Genomic DNA, 23466 nt, shown 5'->3' on the forward strand with positions numbered 1-23466 from the left:
TACCACGTTTGAAGTTACAGGGCCTACGTAGACAGAGTCGCCAGATCAGGGAAAAAGGCTCGAATTGAGGGGAATACAGTTACCCTCTCTCTCCCAGTACTGGATTAGTTACGTGAATGACTATAGAAGCGTGGGGGAATAGCGTCGTAGAAGGGGAAGGATAGAGTGGGAGACAAATCTTTAATTCGGCTACTCTGGATGTAACTAAACCCTTCAGATTCAAACACATTACTGTATCTGAAAAACATGAACAATCATAAATGATGTTCCAAGATTTCCGACATCTTTACGAAAAAGAATACGCACAGGTATTTAGTTGGCTTATTTACGTATCTAAAATAAGCCGTGTGATTTGAGACGTATAATTTCGTTCGAGTGGCTGCCGCCTTTTTTCACCTATAGAAATAGCACGATAAAAAGGAGATGATCTTGAGCTACCTGAAACTTGATTTAAGTTCGTTGGAAGAAGTTCTAAAAGGCATAAAATGTTTCTTGATACGAGGATTAAACTTGCCCGCGCACTTTGGTACATAATTAAACGCGACGGCGGACTCGATATTAACGCTATACGTTTGCATTATGCTTAAACGACGTAGTTTCGTGCTCGTACCTGCTGATTATAACGGTCGCGAGTTTTCTCCGCCGCGCCGGTGCTCTTCCGCGGTCGATCCGTACGAAAGATAGTGGCGGAGCTTTCGTAATAGTTTACACGCGCGTATAATTAGTAATTGGTTCCAGCCTCCGGGCATGAATTATCGATGTTAGAACAGATACGTATCCGGCCGCTTTATTTTACAACAGAGATCCTACTATCGCCACGCGGGCTGCCACCAACGTCCATCGCACTAAAGAATGCTATATTGTAAAAGACTCTAACGTTTCTCGGCGCCTCTAATTATACCTGTTCTACAGAAATCAAGAAAATAGAAGGACAACTGAAGCCACTGTGGCCGCAATAAATTTCCTAAATGTTCCGCGATTAAGGCTTTAAGGGTGATGAATACCATCGAAAAAATCTAATGGCCGCTGCCTGTCAACCTTTTCTATGCGCGAACACTTACGGCAGAGCTTGGAGCTCGTGAATCTGAAATTAATTTAAATTAATCGAACTAGCCGCAATATTTAAAGTACTCTGCTGGAGATAGAGGCGTTTCGATCGACTAATTATTCTTTTGAGAAACGAGAAATTGAGTTCGCTGGATACGTCTCATCATCGTATATTATTATACATTCCCACTTGATCATAAATACAGACAATTCAAAATGCTGAGAATCATAGCACTAGATTATGTATCAAAGTCAAATAACTGTAAGAATGAACAATATGCACTTTAGTTGTTTACATAAATAAATTATATGTTTGTAACTTCATGAGGGGTTTAAACTATTCGGGTTAAAACACTGTTCGGTGGAAATGATTGAATAAATTTTATAATCCCAGTATCTATTACAATAAAAAGACTGCGGATTTTATGCATTCATGGAAAAACAAGTAGGTGCCATTTAAAACAGTGAAAAAGTTACAATGATCTAATAATGCCTATCTAATGTTTTCAGCTTGTTAAAATGATTAAACTAAGAATTAAATGTCTATCTGGCTCCAGTCTCTTGCAAATGGAGCAGACAATTTTTATTTCGCATAAAAATCCGCAGTCTAATAATAACAATAATGTAAAATCTGAATAACTTCAATCTTGTCATTCTTATAAAACAACACTTGCCAGTAACTTTTAGTGCTCGGTAGATATAGTATTATTCGAAACGACCGCTTTGGAAGACCGTCCAAATTGTTCCACCTGATTATAGAAGACTCCGTGTACTTTCGAAGTGCCGACGTTTCTCATGTTTGGTCGCAGATATCATAGAAAGATTCACAATCGTGCGCATTGAAATCGACGAACGTCTAAGTGGGTCATTCGACCGAAAAATCGCGAACACATCGCGCCGCTCGCTGCAATCTTAAATAGGCGTCCCTATTGTGGGATCGGGTAGCAAAGGGCTCCGAACACTCTATCTATAATGCAAATCGCATTAGAATTTCGCGTGGCTCGCGTACACAATCGGATCATCGATTCCTCCCGTGTAAAGGGAGGCATTGTTCCCGCTTTCTCTCGTATAATTCCATGAGAAAGACATGGTGGATTTGTAATCACTAGACTGCGGACCTTTATGCATTTATGAAGAAATTGGTTGGAAGAAATATGAAACAGTAAAGGATTAGAAAACTTTAAGAATGTCGTAATGTTGTTTTTAACGTAAAGTCATTAAGGGATGAAATCAATTTTTATTTCATTCCCACAATCAATGAAGAACATTTTTATTTTGCATAAAGATCCGCAGTCCAGTAATCTCTCAAAATTGACTAAACGTAATTCATATCAAATCAGAAAGATTAACACAATTTTTCGAATATCAATAATACATCTTCAACTTATGGAGATGATTACAGAAAGGATCCTTATATTTAGCTTCTGCCTCTTGCAATTGATACAGACAATTTCTATTTTGCATAAAGATTGGCTCTCTAGTAATCACAATATTGTGGATCTTTCTTATATGTTTCATAGGTTGAAAATAATATACAATAAATAAATAACTGGTATAAATTACACCTACTCATTCTTTCCATAATTGCATAAAATCCGCATGGGCCTAGAAACTCGCAGGAGTCCCAAGGTTAATATTTTGTTTATAAACCTTGGACTACCCTGATAGATGGAAATTGTTTTGGCATGTTTGTTACTAGATTTTGAGTCTGTGTCTTAATAAGTACTTTGAAAATAGCCAAATTTTGGCCAGGTTTTCGGGACTACTGTCAAAGGATTCGGCGCCACGGTCAAAGGATTCGGTTCTACGAGTTACGTGGGAGTTTACAGGTGGCGCACCGTAGCCGACGATCTGCCGATTAACATTTGTCGGGATCGTGGAACCGCTCGTTGCGGAGTCTGGACGCGAACAACGCGTGTCTGGCGAAGGCATCGTCCAAGGCGCGGCGATTAAGCGCCGCGAATCGCGTGGGCAAAGCCATCGGGAAACAATAAAACCGGCGCCTCCGCCAGACGCTCCTGGAATCCGGCCAGATCTCCTTGCGCTCACTCGCTCGCTTACTCTCTTACACGCTTACTCGCTTACTCGTTTGCTCTCTCGGTTCTGCGCCTAACGGTTGCCGGCGCCGATTAGCGCCAACTACTTTTTGCACAAGAGAGAGGAAAGTCGAAGAGCTATTAGAGATTACAACACATGAAATGTTCGTTTCCCTTAGCTCCGGCTGGCAAAAACTCGTCTTCTCGACTTTGCTTAACACGCTGACGAGTTCTGTGTACAGCGGTGTCAACGCTTCTGGGGATTCGATTGTACGCAATCTACAGGTACAGTCTAGGAACTCTTGGTCATCCGACGCGGCACACACTGGGGTATTTGGCCCGAAAAGTTGGAAAAATCTATTTTAGCATTATTTCTGTGGTTGCAAGGAACAACGCCGCATGTCACAATTTCGAGAAATTAGAGTTTATACATTAACTGAGCTCTATAGTATAGGATTTATGTATTTACCAGAAAAAATGTCATGAAAATAAATTCGAAAGGCTGAAAAAAATAATGCAATTTAACCGATGTCCTATATCAAAGCATTAGTGATCAAAACTTTAAACGGCAATATCTCGAAAGTGAAATTATGTGACATGCGGCGTTCTTCCCGAGGACCACAGTTGTATGAGCTCAAGAGGTCATAAATATAGTAGATCGTTGAATTCTTCTGAATGTCAGCTATAACATTATGAAAACAAAAATGCATTTAAATAACCAAAATTATTCTTATTGTTTGTCGAAAAATTTTTTTCGACATTTTTTATGTAGAGGTTTGTGGATGTTTAAATATTGTTCAACTTTTGTTAGAAACATGTTTTTATTTAATTTTTACAATACATCTATATATTGGGTTGAACAGAAGTTCAAATAAATTGCGCTATGTCGGTTCAAATGAAAATGATATCTGAAAATTCATCTACTACTTCCACCTACCGTTCTACGAGCTTCTTAATGTACGCACGTCTTCGGAAAATTTTTTGCAATTTTAATGAGGAATATTCTTCAACACCGGTTTTGTCTTCTTCATAAGTTTCGGAGCTTTTTCCACTTCGATAACTTTTAACCACCTGAACGACTGATTATTCGAGAGTGCTGAATCAGTAGAATTTATGTTATACATATAGAGTTATGTCTTTAATTCTATTTTAATTCGTAGATAATGCTCACATATGATCGCGCCAAGCATTTATTCATTCGTTGCTATTATTCCATAAGAGCAAAAAGTTCACAAGAGAATTATTCTTTCCGTGTTTCGCCATATAACACCAAGTAGAAACTTTTCCTCCAATGCAATAAATGTTGATACTTCGTATTAATAGATAATGCTGTAATGATGCAATATAATATGGGGCTGTATATTATCTTCAATGGCGTAATGTAATATGACGCTGTATATTATCTGCAACGATGTAATACAATATGACATAGTAGGTATGTTATTAAGTGTTTTTATTGTTTCTTTCTACACAGCACAATTTTCGAGAAATAATAAAAACTTAGCTACTCGCAATACAGTCATGCGTCACGTTCAAGTTGTACATACATCCTAGAGCGAAACCCTTCATTTACTTTAGTACGAGCGTGAGGCCCCAGAGTCAGTCTTTCAGCCTAGCCTTTCGATTTTTAAGAACTAACAAGCTCGTTATCAGTCTACACGACTCGAAATTATGCATAGAAAGAGTTCCATTATACGCGATACCGGAAGAGATGAATGATACTCCTTTGTTAAAAATTTTTTTATCAAAAGAATTCCGTAAAATTCCGTTATTTGATGAGTTGATAGATTCATATAACGTATAATGTACCGCGGAAAACAAATTGGTAAAACGAGTCGTTCCTCATATTTGTTATCACGCGTTGCAAACATTTCAAGGCTTTTTCCTGTATTTATTTATGATTTCAATATTATGTAAATAAAGTCCTGATCGAAGCTGTAGTCAGATGAATGATCCACAGTTCCAACAAAAATATTATGGCGTGCACTGTGGGCGTGAAAAAATTGGAAAAGAATTTGTTTCAAAACTTACTTCCATCACCTACAATTTTCTGAATTTTGCAATGTAGAGTATAAAAACACTACAACCTGCAAGTTAACTTAAGAATTTATTTTGGAACTTTCTCCCACCACCTACAGTTTTATTGGAGCTGAATGTTTGCAATGAAGAGTATATAAAACACTACAACTTATACAAGTTAACTTGAGAATTTATTTTAAAACTTACTCCCTACAAGTTTTATGAATCTGAATTTTGCAATGTAGAGTACAAAAAAGACACTACAACTTTCAAGTTGACATTTTTCCTGGTTCTTTTTGAACAATTTCCTACATATTGATGATAATGTGAAAGTTGAGATTTCCTTGACGAGGTGTCAAAAAAGAAATTATTATTAGCCTCATAAAGACTTCTGTGCAAAGTGTCACATTTATTTTCTAGTCGCGAAACATAAAATTTCTAGTGGAACTATGGACATTTCGCTGACTATACATCTTATAGGTCTTCAAGTTATTCCAAAGCAAGTACAGAAGCTTGCAAAAAGAACAGTGTAGCACCGGTGTGTACGCCTAATAAAACATTTCGCTTGGACTTTGGCGCCTATATCGCCGGCGATGTAATCAGTGGACCAAAGCCTCTCGATAAGCCATTGATATCTTATCGATAATCATTGGTAGCATCGTTAGCAACTGAGAGATCCCGCGCGATATGCGACCCGGCGACTCCGAAACGCGAAGGCGAGGGCTCATTATCGTGAGCACGCGGGCTGCAATTCCCAGCGATTAGCATTTTCATGTAGCTACCTACCGAAGCGACGAGAAAACGCAGCAGTGATTCATCGAACGAGTTCTGCGACCAGCAGACAAGCGCCAGAAGGTTTTAATACTTGTCCCGATCGAAGGCATTCGAGCAATGGCGGCCTTTGTCGTGGTCCTTTTTTCGAAGGCCAACGATAAATCTGTGAATCTATAGGCATCTATAAAATCCGAACACGTGTTACTATTTTTCGATGGCGACGTTGTTAAAGGAAGTGCGCCGCGCATGCACAACAGCCGCTGGTCAGTTTGTCTAATCGAGGAGAGTTATCGAATCAGGAAGAAACAGATGCAACCACGTCGCTCTGTGGAACTTGTCACTTTTCTATTAAAACGATATTTTCTCAATTTCCAGCTGCAGTAAATATTCCCATTTGCTTTGTTCGCGTTACGGTAGAATTTTCATTATATAAACTGAATGGGAGACGAAGGCTTCACGTAGGGGAATTTTCATATAATAGATCCATTTAGCACCCATACAACCCTTCAGACAAAATAAACCAAGATCGGTAGAATTAAAAATTTGCATCTCCTTTTTTCATTTTTCATTAATTTTCTTAATGATATCCAATCCAGAATTTGTCACCTCCCACTTTAGCGGAAGAAATGGGGGGGGGGCAAATTCCACAGGTCTGTACATATAAATGAAACGTAAGTTGTAACTAAGATAAGTTCGTAGTTTCAGTACAATTAATTTTATCTCTTCCACTAAATTTTCAAGTAAAATCAACTTTGACATGTGAACTTGTCAGAATGTATAAAACATCTGAATAAAATGATAATTTTCCCTCGTTCCGCGTTATGTCGTGTTGCTCAACCACTGATAGCAATTACAATCCTGATATTATCATTACCAAAGCACACCTGTTCGAACTAGGTTAACGACACACACCTCGTCTATATCTTTTGTAGGTTTTGAAACGGAAGTGAAACAGGTAAAAGCAGCAATGTTTCCATCGGAAAAATCAGACGAAGAATAAGAGTAACAACCATATCATAAAAAGATATTTCATCAATTGATTCGATCATTCCGTCATTCATTTCGCTACGTTTTTCCACTGTATATGTATATTGTGCATACATAAAATCCCAAACCTGTTGTGATAATGTTTTAATAAAACCAACAGAAATCGCCGCACGATTTCCAAACGCATTCGAAATACTCATAAATAATCGAATATTATAAACTGCTTTGATGAGTCGTATTAACCGAGCGCGGCAATCTGAAAATTTCAAATACGATAATGTGCATTTAAGTGTTGCGCTGAGCCGTTTTTATGGCGGGGTATTAATTTCCCATTGTGCGAAAGATTCACGATTAAAACGGTAGCGGAATAAACACGGATTAAAACATCTCGCTCACACACATAGAGTTCGTATCTCTCCACACGGTTGCCGGTTCTTGTGTACACAAGATATCGAGCAGCACACTCGAGTTCTTTATCAACACTCAAAATTCCACAGTCGGCATTTGTTAAGTCACTTGTAAAACAATAATTGCCACGTTTCTCGTCGATCGGCGATTTTTCTACAGTTTTTCTGCTTGATCTTCCAAGAACGTCGTCGAAGCGTTCAACTTCATCGAAGCCCATTTACTTCGAAAATCCCTATCTCTCCATATACGCGTCGCACAATCAACGTTCCAGCGTGTTGATGGAAAAACAGATACCTCGGTGGAAGAACGCAATTCCTAGTTACATAAGGATCTATAATCAGTGAGAAACGTGAGCGTAGAACAGGTGGTAATATCCAAGTCTTCCGATTGATTTCGTTTCGTCCCGGTGTGAGAACGTGTCGACGCTTCATTCACATTTTACCGTGTTCGCCCATTCGCGATTGTTAGACCGCAGTCAATACAGCAAATACAGAATTATGATTACTGTGGATTTTTATGCACAGTGGAAATTGTCTGCTTCAGTTGCAAGATGTAAGAGTTACACAGCCGCTTATGTAGTAGGGTAATTTCAGGAGGGATGCACCACATTTTGTTTTCTGTTTATAAAAATTTTATTAAAAAGAATTCGAAGTGTAGACAGGCATAGTTGAATTCTTGATTTAAATCTCTTTGATAAAATATAACGTTACATGACAAACTTTTCTATTAATATGTTAATATACTGTTTAATAAAGGTCGAAAGAGTGCATCTCTCCTTAGGGCCTGGGGTTAGATGCACTCCTAATTGGGAATGGACGCACTCCTTTATTTATAGCCTCTTCTCCTTATTTCCATGTTCTTTTTTTCTCTACCATGTTACATAAAGTAGTATACATTGTACACGTTTCATGGAGCATGCACGAATACGAAGAATTCAATTCAGTATCAGCAATAGTTTTTTGCGAATATCTCGAAAATTAAACGAGATTCCCTCATATATGAACAGGAAAAAGTTGTTCAAAATCTCGAAATCTATAACAAATTTAAAATCAAAATCGGAGAGGAGTACCTCTTTCTAAATAATTACCAATATTAATTAATTAAAGTGTATGATGTTAACAAATAGTGTGTCAAACAACAAGTCTCAGTTTCAATTTATCGCTTTGTAATTAATTGAAAAAGGGATGCTTCTGACGAAAACGACTGCCTAGTATAGTTACATAAATTACTGGAGCGTCTATCCCTAAATTGAGGGAGAGACGCACCTATACAAAAACAAGAACAAGTACAAAAAATTTTGTCATAACACGATGAAAAATCGTAAAGGACAAACCATTGTCACTATTTAAGTCGATACTGATAGTTAAAACCATACAATAAGAACATAATAACATTTGTACTTGCCACTTACAAAAATATTTCGTCAGGAGTTCGGAGCACTAAGAATTTTTATGCTTCTATTACGCGTGTTCTTCGAAACGAGGTTATTTGCATAGGTTAAAACGATGTAAAGAACACACGAAATACAGTTTAAAATCGTCCAGCATTGCCATAATAAAAACTGGTGCATCTCTCCCGAAATTACCCTATTTTAAGACATACAATTTTTACGTAATTTTGATGACAAACGCGTTGAAATTCTTCTGCAAGTGCTTACGTTTGTTTATATTTTATGTGCCACTCTTCTGCAGGTTTTTGGAGCTGTTTACCAACGTTTCTATTATGTATCTTTCCGACGATTTTTAGCATTGGGTTTTTCATGCAATGTGGTTTTGTCCACGATAATCTTCTAGAATGTCCTTTTCGCATGCATTTACTGTGCATCGACGGGAGAATTTTACTACTTGTCGAATAATTTTACATGTATCGACGCGTACTTTTGCAACCGACAGTTTGCAGCCACTATTGATTCATTGTTCCGGTTAGCTCGTCAGCATTTGTCTGTATTAATGTATTTTATACATAGCGAACAGTAATTTCGAGTCTGCAGTCACTATGTAATTTCATGTCTATAGTCACTGTAGTCAATATTTTAATTTTAAGCTTAGAATTTTAAAATATAATAAATTTCACAATAAATTACTCGTTAAAGATGAGAATATAGTATTTCTACGTCATTTTATACATAAAAGATGTACTAATGCTCTCGGCACACTGGTTCGATCTAATTTTAATTTTATTTTATACAGTTAGGGACATAACTGATCACACACACTTTAAATCAGAATAACTTCCTTACGACTGGACCAGACGACTTCAATTTCTCTGTAAGTCTAGAAAAATTAGTTTACTAAAGACGTCTATAAAATATGTTGAAAAAATGCATTTGTTCTGAAAATTTCATTGAAATTGGTTAATTGGTTTACGAGTTATAAACGATCAAAAGTGGTAAAAATTGCAATTTTTCAAGATTATCGGCCTTTTTGCCACTTTTGATCGTTTACAACTCGTAAACCAATTAACCAATTTCAATGAAATTTTCAGAACGTATATAGTTTATACGAGTTAACTGAACACGTCTTTTAAATCTTCGTCATTGGCCCAGCTAAATAAGTCTTAAAAATCAATGTTTACTATTGTTTTTCACGATTCCGACCAAATGCATTTTTTCTACATACATACATTGACTAGACGTCATTTACTAAACTAATTTTTCTAGCCTAACAGAGAAATTGAAGTCGTTTGGTCCATTCATGAAAAAGTTATTCTGATTTAAAGTGTGTGATCAGTTATGCTTTTAACTGTATGATTCTTCGAAATCGGAACCTCTCAGCCCCGATGATCTCAACTACATTAAAATTATTAGTGAAAAATATAAATTTATATCGAACTCCTGTGTCTTGCAATTGATGCGCGAACTTTGTATTTCACATAAAAATCCGGAGTCTAATCATTATGAATGCTACGATTACCGCGTGACGAGCTGAGTTCTGCTTTTGTTCCGGGCCGCTCTCCTATTACTATTAATACCTACTCTATCGCAGTGAAAAGAATCACGGCAGCTTTTCCGAGTGCATTCATTCTGGGGAGTACTCGAGGCGATTAGTGTGCACCTGCAGTGGAAGAACTAAGTAGAGCGAGACCAGTACCAAAGGTGGACAAGTCGCACAAAGTGCGCCGTTTCTTGTTAATCGCTTCATTCAGCCGATGCGGTTCAAAGACTCGAGACCGGCTCTTTTGGTAGAAAGAGATTTTTTCCCTCCGGTAGGTAATTCTTCGATAAATGGATTAGCCGAACTCATCAGCAGTGCACTGTCGCGCGCGACAGAAAAATTGATATCGCGGAACCGGTGTAAAACCGCTTTTATTGCATCTTTCGGCGGGAAACGTGCCAACACACAATCACTGATCCCGTTTCCGAGCGGATCTTCCAGAGATCCAATTTGTCAACCGATTCCTTCCAACCTGCTGCTTCTCTGCGCTCTATCGATCCCGGCACGAATCAACCGGCACAGCTTTCGATCGCGGCGCACGCATCCCATCAATATTCAAAGCGTCGATGCTTCAATAATTCAACATCCGGTTTCGAACGACACATTGCACCTATCGATCTATCAGTTGACACGATCCGCGGAAACGTTTCCCCGAAATCCTCGTCGGATGCCAGTACAGTAGTGCACGGGTAAAATCGGCACGGATAAGTTTACACGAGTCGACCCAGTGCTGGGTAAAATACTATTTAAAATAGTACATATTAGTCCAATTTTTAACAATAACGTTAAACAAATACAACTCTGTTGTCACTAACCTCATCGATGAAAGTAAACATCATTTTACTCTACGTATTCTGTCAATGAATTACGTGTTTCCCGCTTGTATTGCGATAAAAATAGAATTTAATGATCGTTCATAATCTCCATTTATAAGGTGGTCATCTACATTTTGCAGTTCTTTTTGCTATCAAAGAATAATGCACTGATGGAGCAACGTTTCGACCAAACATCACATAACGCTATCGTCAACGTGTTCTTCTTACGCTCGTATAAGAAGAAAACTAACTAAAAAGTAAATAAAAACTGAAGATAAGACCTTATAGTTGGGTACCTTGAAATATGATTTATATCCATGGTTTCTTTTGCACTGTTTATCCTTTTATCTTTTGCGTCCATAAGACGCAATAAAAAACAAATTATTTCATGTAGAAACATGAAGAAATGCAGAGCGTGCTATCTTTTCTCTCACTTTGCGGAGCCGTGCTCGAATCGGTTCCTGAAGGAAAGATCTGCTCGCGAGAATTTTACCGGTGGCTCCCGAACCGACGTAAATATAACCGTGCAGTATTGCAATTCCGAGGTCGCGCGGAAAATTAGCGTGACGAGTCTATAAGTCACCGCAGACAAATAAGCAGTCGAAGATCTCTCCCTCTCTCTCTCTCTCTTTCTCTCTGCGGCTTGTCGTCCCTTTTTCGCCTCCACTTTTCCGTCTCTGTCCGCCGATGGCACCTCTCTATCATTCTGTATCCTTCCATTCTTCGGCTGGTCTGTCCCACTCCGCGGCGAGTCGCGGTTCCCTTCTTCGTTGCACTTGACCACGCTGGAATCCAACGTGCTCCGTCCATCTCGATCGCCTCTGTATATCTACGGGTCGTTGATATCGCTTTGCCTCGTGTTTTCTCGGATAACGTTATATAGTACCCGTCGTCGTCATCGTCGTCGTCGTTGTCGTCTGCTGCTGCTGCTGCTGCATACGCCACCATGGCGGCAGCGGCGGCTACGTGCTCGACGATAATAATTATTGACAGATGCGACTGACTAATACGGCCACGCTACGGCGATGTTCGTCTAGCGCCGGCGAACTTTCAGCTTACGCGCTCTCTGCTGATGCTACTCGCCTTCGATCTTCGACAAGCCAGCCGAACGGCTCCGGGGAATCGACGCCGTCTCGATGTAACTTTAACGATCCCATGCATTCCGAGTGCTTTCGGGACTCGACCCTGCTGACCTAACGCGACCCTGGGAACTTTCGCGATGTGCGTGCGGATGACTTCGAACTTTGCGCGCGAGCCCGATTCACAAATAGTGCAACGAAATTCTCGAGCACGATCGACGATCTCCTCGAAAATTTACGCGCGAATTCTGACGGCCGAGGTGGTCGGAGTCGACAGTCTTAAGTGTCGACCTTTTTGGGGATAGTTAGTGGTATCTGTTATCACTAGACTGCGGATTTTATGCATTTACGATAAAATACAGTGATCAAAATTTCTATAAAGTCATATTCTTTTTCATAGATATTTTAAAAATAACATTTTTGTTGATTTATCGTATCTGGTCTTGTGCCTTGTAGACACTCGGAAAGAGGGACTGCGTACTCTAGACCGCTATGTTTACTATTTACGTTTGTTTTGATTTTTTTCTGTGTGGTGCAGAACACAAGTGCGAAGTTTCTATAAAGTCACTTCGTGTTTCTCTGTATTCTGAGCAGAGAACTATGGAAAATTTTTAGAACTCACAGAAATCCTGTATAATTTGATTCACGTGTATAAGAATGCCGAGAGGAAAAGTACTAACAAGTGAAGAAAAAGCATCAATCGATGCTTATAAGATATGGGCTGCTCTAATCGTGCAATTGCTAAGAAAACTAATCGGTCATATACTGTGATTAATAATTATATCAATTTACGTGAAAATTACGGAAAAAATCATCTTAAAGTTAGTAATAAAAAGTAGTCAAAGAGACAACATTCAATATTAATGAGGTCTGCAGCTAAGGAAAGGAAAAATGCAGCACAATTTCGAGCTGAAGTGGAGCTCCCAGTAACAACAACAAGACGTGTCCAACAACTTTTAAATTCTGCTGGACAAAAATACAACGTAAACCAGGCCTTAAAGAAGTACATAAACCGGCCCGCATTGATTTCGCACGGGCACAAAACACAGTGACTTTATAGAAATTTCGGCCCCTGTATATAAAAAAAACTTTTTAAAAACCACGCTTATATTAAAATTCACTAAAAAGGGAAAAATAATTTTTTCCTGGTTCTCCATAAAATACCAAATCCAGTTAAACGATTAATAATATTTTTCCCAAAAATTTTAAGCAATTAGTTCAAAATGTCTTCTCTTATTTGTGTCGGAATAGATAGAAAAATTTAATATAAATTTAAATAAAATCATGACATTAGTGATTATAAAAATAAAAGCGTGGAGCGCCCACGAAGATTACATCAATATAGTTTAGCGCTCCACGCTTTTATTTTTATAATCACACTAATGTAAATGTAAATTTTTCTATCTGTCGCGACACTAATTTTATAATAGAAGACATTTTGAACTAATTGCTTAAAATTTTGGGAAAAACATCATTAATCACTTAACTACATTCGGTATTTTATGGAGAACCAGGAAATAAATTATTTTCCCCTTTTTAGTGCATTTTAATGTAAGCGTGGTTTTTAAAAAGTTTTTTTATATATTTTATTTTCTACTTTTACTGTCATCGGAAGCAAGTATGTATGTATACAAAATTTCAGCAAGATTGGACGACAGGAAGAGGTTTAAAATTCGATTACAAGATTTGACACATACAACAACAACACGGCAAGTTAATATAAGCGTGGTAAAAATGGATAGATCCCATGCAAAACAGTAAAGACATTTAAAGGATTTAAAAATATCTTTGCATTATTTTGAACTAGTTAAAATGATTAAAAAGCGCGGGCGAACTAAATATTTATATATGAACCACGTTTAATGGTAGAGGGGAAGCATTTCGAGGGGAATACACCCTAATGTAACCTAATGTAATTTCACGGCAGAACACCAAAACAAAGAGACAGCAATTTTACCCACAAACCCAAATGTAAAGATAGTTACAGTTATATCGAAAGTTTCGGGTGACCCGAGTCTCAAGAAGCAGCGAAGTTTGCAAACTAGGAAGTCTATTTCTCGAGACATTCAATCGGCGATTTTCCAGCTCTGAATTTGAATATGTAGCTTCGCTTCCCCAATACTTACAACAATTGACTGGACTGGAGATTTGTATGCAAAACAAAATTGTCTGAATTAATTCCAAAATACTAAAGTGATATAGACACGTATTTCTGTTATGTTTTTCTTGTTTTAGTACATTCAATCGACAATTTCCCAGTTCTGAATTTGAATACGTGGCTTCGCTTCTCGAATACTTACAACAATTGACTGGACTGGATTTTTATGCAAAACAAAAAAATTCTCTATTAATTCCAAAATACGAAAGCTTAGCGTTCTTATTATGTATTCTTACATTCCTTAAATGTCTTTACTGTGTTGCGTTCAATCTTGTTCATTTTTGACGTAGATTCATCAAATTATGTATAACTTTCTTCGCGAAGAAAGCTCCCGTGTACCAAAAAGAAAAAATGGCCGCAACCCTTTCATCTGGAAAGCTTGACGTGTTGAAGCGACCGAAAGACACCATGGTCAAAGAAACCGCATTACGTTGATCAGCCGCATTACGCGTGCAAGCACGCACTAAGCACGCACAATGCACGCATAATCGGTGGCCCCGGTTTTCAATTCCTCGCCGCACCGCGTGCACTCATCTGTTTGCGAGAGCTGAACCATATACCCGGGCTAATTACATAATTTCCCGTAATAAGCCTTTTCTCAGCGAGTGTCCTGCGGTTCTAGACCACGTGTCTGACACGCTGACACCCGAGTCACGAAGTAAATAGAAGATTACGGAGAGAGGAGTTTAACACCTTTCTCGCATTGGCGCGGCACGTGTGATGCAATCCGTGCGGCGAGAGAGTTCTACAGCCATTCTCCTCTCACAGCATCAAATCGAATTCCTCCCGCGCGCCTCTGTATCCCGGGAAATCGGATTAGCCGCAAACAGCTCTACTAATAACCTCTTTTATACATATAAACGAGGTGAGAACCATGTACAAGGGACGTCGAGATAAATCCGGAAATTTTTCAGTAAGTAAAACAAAGCAACTGTTAACAAGGTAATTATATAAACCACCAATCAGCGAACAATTGGTAGACGTTCGTAAGTGTGTGTACAAGTTTAGTCTCTTTCAATCGTTAATGCTGAATTACTTCTAATCAGTCAGCGGATTTTATGCATTTATGGCAAAAACAAGTAGGTGTAATTTAAAACAGTCTTTTATATTATTTTCAACCTATTAATTTCACTCCAGTTTGTTGCAACTAAAAATTCGTTATCTATTTATAATTATAATAGTTATAATCGCCCGCAATTTTGTGCAATTGTTTGTTCGCTGCTGATGTGTCTAAATAGTCAAGTTAGTAGTTGGTAACAAACTAGTGTTGGTAACACGCCTCATATGACATGTAAAAATATTTTAAAAAACAGAAAGGAGATTAAAACTTTTGCATAAATGAAATGGTGTAATGTTTATGTATAACTATGACTGTAACCATCTAATGGATGTTAGACAATGTCAGTATGCTAGTACCACGCAGATTGTAAAACGTATAACAATGATTATGTTCCTCACACATTTAAGGATAAATTATATTTCATAAAACCTTCCAATAGATTATTAGACTATGTTGCAGTTGCTAACGATATCAGGTTAATCCAGTTCGTTCATGTAGAACGAATGTTCCAAGTCTTCTTTTTTAGATCCGACGTCGATACAAGTCGATGAAAAGCGAGTGATCGAGTGTAATGACTTGACACTAAACCTACCGAGCATTAAAATTAGCCGATATATATTGCCTTACCAAAATAACAAAAATGGATTTATTTAAATTTTGTGCGATATTTATTATATTGTTAATCGATAGCCCCCTCTTTTGCTAGGATCCGTCACAAACAGTCCAAATATACATTCTACTTTCCAAAATAAGCTCCACCTTTTTCTATTCACTGTCTTACAAATAGTAATTAATTGTTAAGTAGATTGTTAAGTAACCTGATACAATCTAAACCTACAGGGTGTCCCAAAAATATTGTCCTTCCTTGAAAGAGATGATTCCTGAGCTCATTTGAAGTAATATTTTCCTTTGCGAAAATATTCTTCGCGGCTTTGTTAAGTAGTTATCAACGAAAAACGCGGACCAATCAGAGCGCGACTACAGCAGACAGACTCCGCCTCTGCGACAGGTTCCACTGCAACCGTGTTCTGATAGGTCCGTGTTTTTCGTTAATAACACGTTAACGAAGCTGCGGAGAATATTTCAGTAAAAGAAAAAGTTATTTCAAATGACCTTAGGAATCTCCCTTCTCAAGGATATGCAACATTTTTTGGATACCCTCTAGATGTAAGACAAGATGAAGCGAAAGAAGGGTTGGGTTAGGTGCTATTTGTATAATCTTTAATTTAGAAATGGGAGCAAGAAAACTGCGGACATTTTAGCCCGAAACCCGGACACTTTTAAACATCTCTTCGATTATGTATGCGAGCTATTTTCGATCTGATGGCGCAAGCCAGAAAAGAAATATTCTGCAGGAGATTCTACAGTAAGTCGGAAGTATAGAATAAAATTTACCCACACAACACTTTGATTTCGAGAAAATAAGCTTAGAGTACTACATACTTAGGCTCTTAGACTAGTACAACTTGCAAAAAGTAGAATCGGCAAGTCCTGACCAGACGCATCAGCCTCCTCAACAGCATGCGGTACTTGATGTATCTTAACATTCCATTCCCTCGAAAACAAAGCCTCGAATAACAAGATTTTATTCCCCGTTTCCGACTTATTTTTACATCTAAATTCGAATATATTTATATAAATAAAACTACTTCAACCCTCTGTATGTTATGCCAGAGTCATAGGGGTTTTTAGGGGAATATAGTTACCCTTTCTGTGTCATTACCGGATTAGTTACGTGACATTGCAATGCATGTACGACAAAGACGAAACGTGTCACGTGAGCGGGCCACGGCGAAGATTTGGGGATGGTCACCACCGAGGAGTGGGGGAATGGCGTTGTAGAAGGGATAAAGTAGTGTGGGACTTAATCTGGCGACACAGGGTAGTCGTGAGGATAAGCTCGAGTGACCGTCAATATGTATTGGTGAAATTTCAGCGTGGGTCAGAAATGACTTCGGCAAAGCTCTAGAACACGCAGGCGTCAGGGGGTTAAATATTGTAAGAAAAAATCGTGCAAGGTCTGAATGAGATCAATCTGGTCATCATAGTAAAGTACATAATATATTTCTTTATATAACAATTGAAATAATAAAGAAATAAAGAATGACAAGATTACAAATGTGGAAGATCGTGCACACTTGAAACGTATTTACATAGTTTTTCGAAAATCAATAATATTTCAGTTCCACTACGCGATTATCTAAGAAGGTCTGCTCTATTGTTGGTTAGACAACATTGATAAGAGCAACACTCGCGGAAGAAACTCATTTTTCGGTGCACGAACCATGACCCATTGCGATAATTAATTGTCACAAATATAAACGAGCGAATGAACGAGACAGCGATGATAGCAGCGCCTCCGTTTGTTTGTCCAATGATAAAAACCATGGTTATAAATCGACGACTTGCGGAAATGTGGATTTGCTTTCCGTGCAACAAGCGTTGTTGCACGGATGGTTGCCCGGGAATTTTGTCGTTAATCGCGCTTGGGTCAAGCCAGACTCGCGATTTTATGCTCGCTCGGACGTGTAATGCTATTGTTACTTGGCGGGCACTTGTTGATATCTGCACGCCGGAAAATCGACCACGTTGCATTAGAGTCCACTTTTTCAGTAATTCGTATCTCACAACCAAAAATTCCTTCTTCTCAATGAATTGATCAAATTATCAGTTTATATTCATATACATAGAATTCACCGTTAACGAAGCATTGTTACTACACATGCATATTGCATTTTGCTATTTTAAATTTTAAACTCGCCATTATACTCTGACGAATCATCATTAAATTTAATTATTCCCAATTAAATGTAGAATAATCGTAGAATTACGGAAATAAAATGTTACCAGAATCATATTTTCCACCTCATTAAACAAATGAATCCCCCGCGTACGTTTGGCATTTATGACCGATGCAACCACAGTCCGGGTTAAATACATATGTATAATATGTACATGTGAAATCCTGTTCGTTTCTTGACGAACAATGCTAAATGGTATAATAGCGAATGTAATAATTGCCATTGCAGTGTGTCGCGCGGTGATATTACTCCCCTGTGCGGAGATACTGTAATTAAAACTTTCACTTTGACAATGTATTTCGACAAAGGAACTTCTGAAGAGCATCGAAAACTTTTGCGGTGCTTATAAATCAGCAGATTCCTTTTTGTGGGAAAAGTTGAGTGCGGGGTGTCCTGTGACAAATTTCCGGAACATTCCAAACATTCAGCAACAACACAATGCAGACAATAATCGTTACAAAATTCTAACAGAATAATTCTCAATTGCATTACAAACATTAACACCTTTTATCATCACTATTCTTGTAAAATGTTTCACACTTAAGGCTAGAATGGACTGAAATATTTATCTAAATATTCTTCATATTTTACAACCGGTATATTTTAGACAGCGATGTTTTTTATCATCGTTAACAATATTGGTTTGAAGTAGCATTTTAATAAAAATGGTATCTTCAGACTTCAAAGAATCCAACTTGATTTGTTTTATAATTAAACATATTTTGCACGATATACAAACCCACGATGACTCGTAATTAGTATTTGTGAATCATAAATAAAGGGTATTACATTATTACAGGGTACATTATCACTGAAATAAGCAAAACTTCCGTAATTACAGTTTTCTCTATCTTGTATTCGACCTAATTATTTATCACTGATATAATTGTCGCGATTGTGAACTAATAGACGCAGGATTTTGCATATACATTTATAATCAAATTTGAGGTGAACACAAGTTGCCTAACAACCGAATATAGCAGCAAACCGAGATGTACTCCAAAAGACTAATTTTCAGTGAAACAATTTCAGAGCAGGACGATTTTAGAAGGAATATGCACACGGTGTTTTAAATTCGTTTTTATCGTTATAAAGATAAAACGCAATAAAACGAATATTTTAATCAATAAAATGTCACGACAATCTAAGATATTGCAATAAATGCTTTGTTAAACATTTGACCTCGATATTTGGATGTTCGAAATTGAGAATATAAATCGGGTGGACCATATATGTAAATGAAAACACCTAAACATCTTCCGTATTTATTTTCCTACGAAAAAATTCCTCAAAGACGAAGTTACACGTTTATCACCGTTACCAGTGTAACTTCATCTTGACGAGTCTTTCCATAGGACAGTAAATACGGAAGATATTTAGGTGTTTCCATTTATATGGTCCACCCTATATAAAACCAAATTAATCTTACTTTATTTTTTCAAGTTGAAATTAGTTTACATGTAAAATTATAGATTAGTTTATTACTGGGTTGGCAAATAAATCCGTTCGGTTTTTGTGATTTATTCCACTCTAAAAAACCGAACGGACTTATTTGCCAACCCAATACATTTCATATAATATATAAATTAGTTTACCTACTCCATTTCATGTGAATATATACATTAATTTACTGAATTTCTCGTTTCTCATCTTTCACAATCAATATTTAATGTTTGTTAATATTGCTCTTTAAATCGTTGAATTATGAGATCTCGCAACAGATTACTCCGAAATACATGGATTTCAACATATGTATAAGCTAGAGAGGATGATGTTTTATAAAAAATTACGCTGTAGCAAATTCCACTCTAATTCACCTTACAATCTCGTCATTAAATCGTCTGTTTATTCTAGCAAAATCGAAGTTGCGCGGAAAGCAAGCAGGCTTAACTTTAAATCCGAGGGCTCTATCGAGTTTGCAAGCTTAAAATGAATAAAATAACAAGATCTAATTTATTTAGACTTTGCGCGGTTTTTATTGTGTAAAATGTGCTCCAATTAAGGTTATTTATTAAATCAATTCTTACGGAAGCATCTTTACAATTTCAGTTCGCATTGAAAATTAAATTAAATTCGCAAGCTCTGACTAAGTTAACAACACGACGCACAGTGGTCCAGGCGGTCGATCTAGCAGTTCATTTGGTAAAAAATGACTTTCTCATATCGGTATTTAATTCAATGCATCTACATTACTTTGTAAATGTTTAGCAATGCCGAAAATGTCGATATTAATGAAACTTAATAAAAATTATAATTAGAACAAGCTTGTAAAAATTTTGTGAATAGCTTGTGAACATGATTTTTGATCGAAAAAAATCACTAATTTTCTTTTGTGAACCCTGCCGAACCTATTTAATGTTTCTGACATTTTTTTTAACGAAGAGCATTTTACCTTGAAAATGCATACCTCAAACTTAGAATTACAGTTCGTCATTTATTAAATAAGTAATTCTGAATGGACGTTTAAAATCTTAATAAACTGCTAGATCGACCGCCCGGACCACTGTGCGACAATTTAATCGGGAATAGTCAAAACAAAAATTACCAAACAGACACCGTAAAAGACAGACTTAAAAACAGTGGAAATGAATTAATTTGACCCATAAGTTTGAAGCAGCGGAGCTACGAGGAACAAAATGTAGTTCCGGCTGAACAATTGGCGAGGTGTCCGCGCGTGCGCGACCGCGAGCCGCGAGTTGCCGAACGGTAGCGTGAATGGATAGAGACGAGCGTTACTCACCTCTCGTGTGAAAACGTCACGGTGCCGGTGTATTCCTCGAACGGGATGTATTTTAACGTCTCCTGTTGGAGGGTACCGGGGTCGCGTGGGCGCAGTCCGCGTCTCTATGTAAACAAAAACACACGCGTAGTGGGAGAGGGAGAGAAACTTCAAATCGTCCGTCGAATTTCCACGAATGTTCCTCTCATTCTCCGGTGACGGCGGGGCAAGAGGGGTAGAAGTTGCAGCGGCACATCCACTTGCTTTTTACGAAGCGGTTCTCTCTTTCGATCGTGTGATCTCGCACTGAGGCCGCGAGAACGGAACGACGGAACCAGAAAAACATATTATAGTTGCGCGTTCGGGTAACAGACAGTTGGAAACGCGGTAAAAAAGGAAGTGGCTGGATCGAAACAGAGAAGAGGCGATACTACGCGGCAGAGCACGGGAACCAGAAAGACTGGGGGCGGGAGGGTGGAAGGGAGGGAGGGAGCCGGACAGAGAGAAACCAAGTGGAAAGGAACAGAAAAACGAGACACGAGAAAAGTGGCCAGATAACGAGCACGAGTTTCCTGCACTGGAAGAGTGTACGTGATACGGGAGTCTCACGCGTCAATCACCACAGAGGCGCACACACACGCGCAACACGCACGCAGCACGCACGCACGCGCGTACATGTATAAACGAACATCAGGCGCGCACGGGAAATACCGTCGATCTGGCCTGACGATTTCGCCACCTAGCCGGTTCGTCGATGTCCCGTCATCATCCGCACACGGCAAATCCACCTTTCCCCGCGGCTTTTTCGAACCGTCTCTCCAGACCGCGTGCGCGAGCTACGTATCTCACTCTGGTTTTCGGAGTTTCCCGAACGTCACTCGCTCGCGGAAATCTTTTTCCCAGAGAAAGAAGAAGAAGAAGAAGAGAAACGAGATCTTTTTATTTCCCGTTCGTTTCTGCTCCTTTGGATGCGTGGCTGCGTGCGTAGCGCGCGCGTGTAGTGGCTCCGAGTCTCACGACGACGAGGGAGAGACCGTCCTCTTCCTCCGTCGTGTGTTCCTGCTCAGGATCCGATCGAGCAGCCACTGACCCCACGAGACGACGACGTCGGACCGGAGTAGAGAAAGAGAAAGAACGTGTCTCGTTCCCGAAGGGAGAGAGCAAATGACCGGAGGGAGCGTACGAAAGACGAACGAAGAAAAGCGGGAAGGGGAAACGAAAGAGAGAAAGAATCGGTGAAAGAGATAGAGGAAATGGATAGAGAGCGAAAGAGCCGTGATTGGAAAAGAAAGAGAGCCTCTCTCGGACGCAACGGGCTCTCCCGTATTATACACACGGACTCACACAGTTGCTCACGCTCTATCTCTCCTCTTTCTCTCTCTCTTCAGATCTTTCTCTCTCTCCTTTCGGTGGATCTTCTGCCGTGTTGTTACTCTCGACACAAAATTAAATCGCGCCGGAAAGACACACACGAGTTCGAGTCTGTCCGAGTGTAGCACGACGCGTCTCGAACTGATCTCTCTGTATACGTGCACTGTGGTTTTGCTTCACGCGATTAAAACACTGTCGCAATGTCACCTCCTCGATATTTCAGCATATCGTCCCGGCGAGACACAGGTTCGCGCGCACAAACAAAACGTGACAGCACGTCGCGCGCTTGTTTAGAATATACTGAATACATTTTGACCCGAGCGCTCCGTTCAGGCTCGGCCAGTGCTGGCGCTTCGCGCGTTCGGCCCCGCTCGGCCACCGTCGCCGCCGATCGGACGCGCTCGCGCTCTACGCACGAGCCAACCACGATGCCCGGCCGACCGCGAACGAAACTCGCGCCCTCGCTCGATTGCAAATTACCTTGCCAGGGACGATGCACCGCGATCCGTGTTTACTGAAATCGTTTCATTTTCCGTTTCGCCGTTTTCTACGCTGCTCACTACCGGGTCGCGAGAAACCGCTCTTCCTCCCGTGTACGGTGCAATGTTCAAACCCCCCTCCCGCATTGGCGTAATTCGAATTAACCTTAAGAAACTAATCCCGTGTTAGCCGGCTCAGACTAATCTTCGTCGCTTCTACTACACGCTATTCTATCTAATATATACCTTATCTACCAGGGACGGTTTAATAATTTTTCATTGATATACAGGGTGTACTTTATAGGTAAAATAGTACTTTAAATAGAAAATAGTAAATAATCCTATTTATTTTTTAACACTAAACCTACCGCCCATCAAAAGTGACTGATGTGTATAGAATTATAAAAATAACAAGATCAAATTTATTTATATTTTGTGCGATTTTTTACTACTCTGTCCCATAATAATAGTAGCAGTTGATGAATTTAATTTGTCCCATAATAATAGTAGCAAAAGAAAATAAATATAGAACGCAACATTTATTATCAAAAAACTAGATTGCATTGAACAATAAATTAAATATATTACTCCTAATTTTTATTTTGAGTGTTCAGATAGTTTCTGAATTTTTCAATTATTTCGTTACTGCATTTTAATCTTGTAGGCAGGATCCCTTTGGCTGCGAAGCTTTTGCTTTTCCTATATGCGTGAGCTTAAAATTATTGGTGCCATCGTTCTTCATTGCTTCCAACATAACTTGTTTCTTTCATCTTACTTTTA

The 23466-nt window shown here is 38.8% G+C and overlaps 1 protein-coding gene across 3 annotated transcripts in view; it reads right to left on the minus strand.

Moving 5' to 3' along the window:
* The window catches only part of Pde9 (phosphodiesterase 9), a 216787-nt gene extending 194256 nt beyond the window's left edge, over positions 1-22531 (minus strand). Inside the window, exons 1-2 of one of the 3 annotated variants that reach the window (XM_076433829.1) lie at positions 22193-22531; positions 20858-21142 (exon numbers count right to left, since the gene is read on the minus strand). The gene's annotated coding sequence lies outside the window, so the exon portion shown is untranslated. Of the gene's footprint in view, positions 1-20857 lie in introns of all 3 variants that reach the window. The other 2 variants (XM_076433828.1, XM_076433827.1) reach the window with 2 other exon arrangements.
* Positions 22532-23466: the final 935 nt, after the last annotated feature.

This window comes from Lasioglossum baleicum, chromosome 11, assembly GCF_051020765.1.
Source record: "Lasioglossum baleicum chromosome 11, iyLasBale1, whole genome shotgun sequence".
NCBI lineage: Eukaryota > Metazoa > Arthropoda > Insecta > Hymenoptera > Halictidae > Lasioglossum > Lasioglossum baleicum.